A 10,026-nucleotide genomic window follows, 5' to 3' on the forward strand; every position below is an offset into this window, starting at 1 on the left:
TCATGGAATCTTGTGTCAATATCCTTCTAGATAGATTCTCCTTGATGAGATGTTTCCGTTGATATATGTTATGCCTCGTGGTTCCTCCTGGTTTGAGAGAAAATTGAGATTGAAGTTGAAGACCCAGTTTTGTGGGCTCAAACCCCAGGGGGTAGAGACATGACACCTTATTCACCAATGATTGTCACTATATGATAGGGAATCCCACCATATATAAGTTGAATAACTTCAAGGTCTAAAGGTAGTAAACCAATAATTGACATCACACTCGGGTAGGACCATATGCACTAAGCCAATCATTGACTTAAAATTCTAGTGAAATTAAAAATATTTCTAAGAAAAATCCTTGACAAAAATATTAAATAGGGTCCTTAAGGGTTTCATAAAGTTAATTTAAAAATTCAAGGACACCAACAACTTCCTTCCTTAGACCTTAAGGCAAAGCATGTTAGAAAAATTAAATATTTCAAAATAATTAAAATTTCTAAGTTTCCTCCTCTACCAGTTATCATTGAAACCCCTATTCATCCATTAAAAGGTTAACTTAGTCCATAAGGCATACAATAATTTGATTTTATTTTTAAAAAATAAATAAATATATCCTCAATGTCTACTCCTTGAAACTCTTTTGCAAACCTCTAACGTTCATACTAGAAGAATATAAAATGGAACCTTATACATCTTCCAAAATACATGTGAACTCAACGAATAATATTGAAAAGAAAAGCCCTAAAATCCTCGGATTTCCCTGAGGTTATAACATTGGAATCATGAGAGGGTTAGGGTTCAGTTTCCTTGTGCTTGTGGTTCGATTTAATGGAGGTCTACTTATTGGAGAAGAGAGAAGCTTTATTGAAGGATCTAGAGCATTTTTTTAGGTTTCTCTTGGTACTTTAGGACTGATCTATTGAACGAATTTACATAAGCACTCTTCAAAATTTTCCTGTAGTTTTGGAGTTGAGAAACATCCACAAAATCTCGGAACTCATTAACTGGCTCAAGAAAGTGCTTCTAAGAATTTAAGAGAAAATTCAAATTCGACACTTCAAAGCTTAAATCTGAGGCTTTTATGAAAATTTCAGACCAGCGTCTTCTACACATCATTTAGGTCTCAGACTCCTAAAGATTTTTTTCAGAGTATCAAGGTAATTTCGTGATGAAGTTGTCTTGGATAGTAGGTGAAAAGATTAAATATCAGGTTAGTTTATTGTTAATCTGCAACCATGGGATTCACTTGGATGTTATGTTAGGCACATGTATATTTTTATCTTTCCTACAACAGTGACCAGGTATCTATTTTGACTTGAAGTCTGGCTACAACATTCTGCATCTTTAGAACTGTATCTAGTATACCGTGTCAAGTTTAGTTAAGGCTACATTAGGGGTTGCATTTAGTGTTATAAAATTGTGTAATATCTTCTCGTCATAATTTGAAATTGTATAATATTTTGTTTTGTGTTAAGATTTGCATTGAGTCTAGGATCAATGACATGTTGTAACAAACTTGTCCTAACTACAATATTTATTATCTCTTGCTAGAAGGTTGGGGCAATGTTGGTCTTGTAACTAGAGTTGAGTCAAAGTTTGTTGAGGAGAATACTGTGTCTTGTAACTACAGTCCTAAATCTTGTACAATTTTAATTAGTATAGAAATTTGTAATCAAGGTCATTAGGATTCCTGTATAGCTTTTATGGTGTAGGTAGAATTGCAAGGTATCCCTTAGGTCTATCCTAGTCAACAATCCAATCCAGCCTTAAATTAATGGTAATGATTTAACAAGACAAGAACATCAGGACAATAAGAAAGCTACAAGTACACTTTAACTACATACTATAGTTATTTAATCTTGTACTTTCATTATTATGTACTTACATAAGTATTGCAGACAAAGGTAAGTTGAAGGGTATTTTGTTTTGTTTTGGGATTGGGTTTCGCTTGGGAATAATTTTAATTGCAAGTTCAAAAATGGTTGAATAATCCTCATCTACAACAATATAACAACTCTGAGCACGTGAATCAGTGGCATGAACTGAAGGTCAACCAGTGGCATCAAATGAAGCAGTGAAGGCACAAGCAATGAAGGCTGAGAAAAAGCATTACAACAGTGGAACATACACAATAGTAACCCATTGTCTTGTAAAGATTTAATCCTAAAATCATTATTATCAATTGAGTCAATTATTGTACATCATTGTAATTGGGAGCACAAATTTGATAAAGAGTAGATATCATTGCCTAGAGTTTAAGAAGGAAAATTTGTCTTGGGATAAGATCTTGTATTATAGTTGGGACAAGGGTTATTGGTTTGTCGGGACAAGGGTTTAGGTCCTAGTGTATCAGTTAGTCAAAGAAAATCATTGTTGTAACGTGGATCATTTTCCCTGGTACGGGAGTCCACACTTTTGTATTAAATTTTTTTCTTTATAGGGTGGTAGGGTTTTTCTAGGAAAGTGAATGAAGTCACCTATAGGACGGGGCTTGTAAACACTTCAGGGTTGTATGGTGGTGCTAGGGTGAGTTGTGGCTCGCGGGGGTGTTGGGACATCCATTCAACTAGCTGCTGATAAAACTAGGGCGTTGGGGCGTCCTTCCAATGGGAGATGGAGAAGAATTTTTTTCTATAGTTATAGGAAGACGTAGCTTTCTTTTCAGTTGGCGTTGAAGATTAAAGAACTTATTAGAAAAATGTTCGGTGGTTTTTGACCCGGAGGGGGTTTTCCACCTAAAAATATTGTGCCTACTGTCTTTATTTTTGTATTTTTGTTTACTTCTCTAACTGAACGATAATAATAATAACTGAAGATTAACTAATGCTATGAAAATGTTTAATAAAGTTATATTCTCTTAGAAATATTGATTCACCCCCCCTCTCAGTATTTCCAACAACTGGTATCAGAGCTTGGTTCCTCCAATAATAGTTTAACAACTTGAAGGAGCTCATGGAATACACCAAGAATAGAGTTCATCTATTTAATGGAGATAAATATGTACTTTAGAGCAGAAGGATGCAAGTTCGCTTACTTTCATAAGGATATGAAGTTTGGGAAATTGTTGAGCAGGGCTACACAACAACAAAATATGAACAAGGTAAGAAAAATATCTCAAATGATGCTAAAGAAAAATATCTTATTATAAGTGGACTCACTCAATAAGGTATTTGGTTGTAAAACAACTAAGGAGGTATGGGACAAGCTTCAGAATATATACATAGGAGACTCGAAGGTCAAGGAAGAAAAACTTCAAATTTACAGAGCTCAATTTGAACAACTAAGGATGAAGGAAGATGAGAACATCACATGTTAATTAAAAGAACTCAACTTGGACCCCTAAAACTTAGGAATCACTCTACATGACTTTAGATATACTTCCAACTCGAATTTACTGAGCCAACTAAGTCAACTTAACTTAGCTACAAGCTGCCATGAGAATAGAATTACAATTTCATTCCCAATTTAATTCAAGGACAAATTAAATTAAAATTTCTAGATGATATTTTAACATTTATTGTTGTTATTTTCAAAAACCAAAACACTTCCACAATACTGCTTCTATTCTAATTTTACAATTTGTCCATAGGGCCGCAAATAGAGGAGTCAACTTTATGTTTTAGGGAGGAAAAAATAATTTTAAATTCAAATTTTTGAGCCAAAAACCTTAATATCCTTAGATCAAATTTTATTCAACTTTTGATGCCAAAAAATATTTAATTTATCCTTAAAAAAAAAGATTTTATTTGACCTCATGACTTTCCCCAATGATAAAAGGCCACATTATCAACCTTAGGGGGTTTTGCCCATAAATTAGGTGCTCCATCTTCAAACAAGCATAACTCTGAAATTGTGAAGGCTCTTCTGGCGTTCAACATACCACTAAAATCGACTTGACGAGGAGCATCTAATGATGATGATCTTGAGATCAATTTCATAGATCTTAATCTTCAAAAACCTCAACAAATGTGGGGCTACTAGGGTTTCTAACCATCCTTCCACTGGAACTTCCAACTAATGCAATCCAGACAAATATTAAGAGCATTCACTAATGGACATTGGCACCAATGACAACATCATTCAACAAAGTCAATGTCTAAAGCTAAATTAGATCTAGGGGATATTGTTTTAGTTCTTTAGCTTTCTTGGGATGGAACGCCAGATCTAGGTTTACACAATCTATGTAGCTATCTGAATGGTGCATATCTATAGGAAAAAACCCCTTGTATTAATCGGAAGTCCTCCCTATTATGGGTTTTGCATCTAGATTATGTGGTGAATCTCAAGCAGAAGATAGTGAATCAGTTGTGGTATCTTGTAGATACACAACGTTTCCTTCTTGAAGGGAAGCGACTACAAGATTATTTTTAGATGGAAGACTACAACATCTCTAGATATTCCACCATTGGCTTGAATATAAGGTTACAAGGGGGTGCTTCAGGAGCTAGGAACCCAAGAGGCTCCATCTCTTACAAGGATGTGGCATGGGGTAAAATATCTAATCCATCAGATATTCCATAATACAAAATTTGACCTTACAATGTTGAACAACAACAATAAGCACTTTCCATGGAGTAAACCTAACACAAGTAAATCAACTTTTTTATGTTCTTCAATCGAGGGCAGTGGTTTGTAGATTCAATGATTTTTGGACCATATTTGATGCTTTGCATCAATGGGTTTTTTGAAAACCTAGACCAAAATATACAACATATACCTATGCTCAAAAGGTTTCTTCATTGTTCAGTTCGATACTCAAGAAGATGTGGAGAGAGCATTGAAATAAGGGCCCTGGTTTTTGGGAAATGCATGACTTTTCATTGCCCCTTTATTTCCATATTTTGATGCCACAACAATATGGTCTCAACAATGCCAGTATGGTTGAGGTTACCAAACCTTCCCTTTCCTTTATGGCATCATAAGATTCTTGAGGAAATTGGGAACACCCTGGAGTCATTTGAAAAGATGGATTGCGACAGAACAAAGATAGGATTATTTACCTTCGCTAGAACCAATGCAAAAATAGACCTAAGTAAAGGTCTACCTGATCACATTTAATTGAATCATAAAAAAATCAAGTGGACCCAACTTCCAGATTCTGAAAATACAATATTTAGATGTTTACCATGCTTCCAAATAGGACACTTGCAGAACACATGTCCACAGGCAAAAAAGTACCCAAAAAAGAAAAAGGGGCAAGTTATCAAAACAAAAGGATGACAACCTTTTGATCCCTACCTCATGGATGAAGAAGAAGAAATCACAAAGAACCTTCCAAACAAAGAAGCATTGGATGCTTCGGTCCAGAATGGAAACACGACCCATAAGCATAATTGTACAAAATTAGAAGATATCCATGAACCAATACAACAGAAAAAAGTGGTACACAAAGAGGATGGGATAGTGAGCATAAAGAGATTTCATGTTTCAAAAAGTTCATATCTAGACAAAAAACTCCCACCGAAAACAATCGAAAGTGATTTAGCAATGGTCCCAATCGATCCCAACTCACAAGGATGACAGAAGATCCAGGAAAAAAAATGATTATTATCAAACTTAACTTCGTTGGTTTCTATTATTTTTTCAAATTTTTCTTATGCATATAAGGCGAGAGATTGCTTTTACCAAATATAATCAACGTCTATAGAATGTAATTTTGTTTTTTTCAAAAAAAAATTAAACAAAATTACAAATGGTTTCGCTTTAGAAAAAATAAAAAGTTATTAAAGACGCAAAATAAAATGAATGAAAGATGAAAAAAAAAGACAAACGGAAATTTTAAATTTATATTGTGTTGCCACTTGTATGATAATCGACTATTTATTTCTCTTTATCCGAAGATAATGAAAATAAATCTAAGTTCTTCACTTAGTTGTTTTCTTTCAACAAATAGAGATCAAAGATCACTATAAGCTTTCATCTATAGCCAAATGATTATGAAATGAGTAGTGGAGTTACATTGCTAAGTAGAAAAAAGAGATTTGTATGTAGTGTAATAAGTGGTGGGCAAGCGTGAGAATCTCATTCTTTCCAAATCATAAATGAATATAGGTTAATGTCATAGGGAAGAGTTTAAGGGTTAACATTGCTATGTTTTTTAAATATATTTTTTCTAAATCTATTTTCTTTTGTTTAATATATTATGATTTCTATTATTATTGGTATAAACTCATTTAATTCTTGGAAACTTTTGGCTCTATTGCGTCATGTATTTTGCTAAATATATTGATATATGGAGAGGTTTTGATAAGTTATAATGTTTTCTAGAGAAATATCAATAATGTGGGTAGTGTATTATTGAGTGATATATTAAAAGTGACCCAGGTTCGGGTGTGATGAAAGACCCTTCCAACACCTTTTACTTTCGTGATGTGTTAAATTGCATTTTTTAAAAGAACATAAATGAATACATCTGCATGTTGTAGGGAAGAGGAACAAGACAATCATTAGCAATATAAAAACATAAGTCGTTGATAAAGGAGTTCGTCCAGGAGGGACTACATCTCCGGGCCCCGGTGTCAAGATAGTGTAGGTCGCTGCATTAAGTGTTGTCAATAGTGATGATGTACATAAGAGGTGATGTCGCTATCATACAAGGAAAATGCCCTCACACGAGAGTGGCTCCAAGAGATGTTCCACTACAGGAACTCTCAGTCAAAAAGGAATCCTATTAGTATGACACAAAACTCATGCACGATGAGCATCCCGCCAACATGGCATAAAAGGGATCTCAATGCAAACATACATGACGACAATATGAGTATCCCATCAACATACAACAAAGGGATCTCAAAACATAATATCATGAATCATGACAACAAGTACATCACCTATACGATTCTGCATCACATCAATCAGGAATCATGAAAACAAGTAATAAACAAGATCGCTCATCAACATCAAACAGGGATCTGTGCAGCACAATGCATAGCAAAATAAGTACATGAACACAATACATATACCTCACAACCAAGGGCCATCTGAAGAAGCGGATGTCAAACTGCTGAAGTTGTCCGTGCCATCGATTTCACGGCATCAATCGCATGGAAATGGTTGCTCGCACATGAATGTTGACACCTGCATTCCACTAAGAAAAGTGGCTGAAAAATATAATGAGAAAATGAAAAACCTGAATGCACCATTAGATTTGTGGCGTCGAATAGTGCAAAATCGACTGTCCAATTTTGAATTCTGAGAAAGTGAGAATCTGGGGCTCAAGGAATCTTTAGATTCCCCCTAGATTCCTCAAAGATTCTACTCCATGGTTGGACTGGAAATCTGCAACTGAAAAGGCGAATCCGACCTTTCCATTGTGATCCCTGCAGAAAACCATGAAAAATGACTGTAAACTTGACTATATTCTGACATGAAGAAAAATTTCAAGGATCATGGTTCCGCTCCTTGTTTCTGCAGCAGTCATGGTTCCCCCTGCACACTGAAAAATGGTCAAAAAATGTAGAACTCTGATGGAGAAACGGGCAACGCCATTACGTTCATGGCTTCAAGAAGTGCTGAAACCATATAAAAATTTTCAAAATCTGACAAAGTGAAAATTCGTCCCTCCTACAAAACTCTGCCTCGAACTATGTGCCCTGTGTCTTTCCCCCTAAATGCACTGACAAACTGTGTTTTAAATAAAATTTCTCAGGCGGATTTCTCAATGAGGTGGTTAGCTAGGTTGGTTAAGGCACTCAGTTTATATGGAGGAGGTTGAGCGGTCAAACCCCGCCTCTTCCTTTTTCCATACATTATAACGAATTTTTTGTTTTTAAAAACAATTTTGGGGTTCGCTGGGCCCGCCCCCATTATCCCTCCATCGGCTATGTATTTTCATGGCGGGGTTGGGTGGTTGGGTCTGTGCCCCAATGGCTGACCCACCTCCATAACGGCATGCTCTGGTTTTGGTTCGGTGGTTGGGTGGTTGGGTCTGTGCCCTAAGGGACGACCCACCCCCATATACACGGTGGCTGCAGTTATGAGTTCTGTGGGAGGGGGCCGGGGGTCCTGGACCGCCCCTCCACCTTTTTTAATAACATGTGCAGTTATGTGCAAAGGGGGTGGTGGGATTGGTGGCCCCCACCCCCTTTTTATTTATATTTTTTTGTTTTAATAACAAACAATATGCATTTTTTTGAAATTCAGTTTTTAAGTGGAAGGAGTCTTTTTAATGAGGCCACGATTTCACCTAGAATCTAGCCGGAGTTGGCCAGATTCCGTCCGTCGAAAAAGCGCAAATTGTGTCCTCATTAAACCTGCCTAGTCATCAAAAGTCAACCCAACTTTGACTGCCTCTATCTCCTTCATCCAGACTTGAATTAATGAACCGTTCACACCACCGTGATCAACACGATGAGATCTACGCTCTGATCCTGGTTCGAGCATAATCAAAACACTTTTATTTTTGAGCTTTCCCGAGTCCTCTTTGTCCTGTGTGTGTCTCTGGAGCCACTTGGATCAATCCTCCCCACTAAGGAGCTTTTGGTTCTCCAAAAGCATGAAAAATAATCTGCAACTTCTCTGTACCTTTTTTGTATCACAACCGTCTTGAAAGGCCTCACTTCCATCTCCTTCACCTTTGTTCTTCGAAGCCTTAAGCGATGATCCGACACATGTGACCTCTGCAACCCATCGTACATTGTTTTGCAAATTACATGCTTGACTTTCATAACCAACTAATGACCCAAGTGCCCCACACTTGCCACAAGTTTATAACACATACTTGGTGGTCAAGTTTACATCAAGATGGACACAATAACTCAGCTACGACAACAAGGCTGAAATATCATTGTTGCTTCAACAAGTGAGGGAAAACACATCATCACTACAACACATGATTTAAAATCATAAGGCCAAACACTATTATCTTGGTAAGTGATGGAAACATGACATCGCTTTCAAAGTTTAACATGCAACCCAAAATAATATCAAACATCATTGTTGTTGAACAAGTGATGGAAACACATCATCACTTTTACATTTTAAAATGCAACAAATTATTTACAAAAGCATGACCATGAAATGCTAACATATATAGAAACCATTTTTCACTTATCAAGGTGAATGGGTCGCCTCCTTGTGGCACATTCAATGATTGAACAACTGCTTCACCTGGTTCATGCACCGACACCTTGTCTTTAAGGCGCTGCTCTAGATGGAGCTTCCAACATGTGGCTCTTTGATGGCCACTTCTGTCGCAAATTACTGGAATAGGTCTTCTTCCTCTAGATCTGTTTAACATGTTTCTTTACCTACTGCTGAGAGGGTCTTTCATGCCTCATCCTTTTGTGTGCTGCCATTCTTTTCCAACACTTAGAAAATGTATGGTTATGTAATCCACAAAAGGTACATGTTTTTCGATGCCATGTTTTACGTTCATCATTAACAACATGATCATAATCGAAATGAACATTCACATGTTGAAAGTGGTTATACCTTTCCTTGTTGTCTCTGGTGTAAGTATGGTGATGAGAACTTGCCTCGGCTCTTTCCCTGAAATGGAAATTGCCATGGGATGATGGGGATGTGTTCCCATCATTCTCTTTCTTCAACGTTTTCAACGATGTCTCGGAAGCATATGACACGTTCGAGCATTCTCCCTCGGTGTATCTCAAGCTTGCGAATTGAGGTCTCTGCACAACGTCTAATGGTTGAGTTATGCCTTGGTTATTAACACCAAGTTCTTCTTCCTTCTTGTGCTTCATCCTGGTAAGGAGCCTCATGTTTGCCCCTATAATTGGGATCTCAAATTCTCCAACAGAAATCATACTATGTGACGATGAAACTGAAATTAAATCAACATCTTTTACCTCCTTTGTCGATTTGGAAAGAACTGATGAGGGCTACTCATCATCTGTTGTTGGTGGTTTGCTAACTATCGTGGCGCATTCCCCAACTTCCTTTCTGACATACCCAAGTCCTGTTCAACACGGTAATTCCTCTACTTTGATGAGGTTGACAATGACTTGGCCATTAATGCCTAAGCCTTTTCCTTCATACCCCATTCTCTTCAGCAGTTTGGAGCCAATTCCTATGGCATGA

This window comes from Pinus tabuliformis, chromosome 6, assembly GCF_031772625.1.
Source record: "Pinus tabuliformis cultivar Carrire ecotype Pingquan chromosome 6, CPIR1, whole genome shotgun sequence".
In the NCBI taxonomy this organism is placed as follows: Eukaryota; Viridiplantae; Streptophyta; class Pinopsida; order Pinales; family Pinaceae; genus Pinus; species Pinus tabuliformis.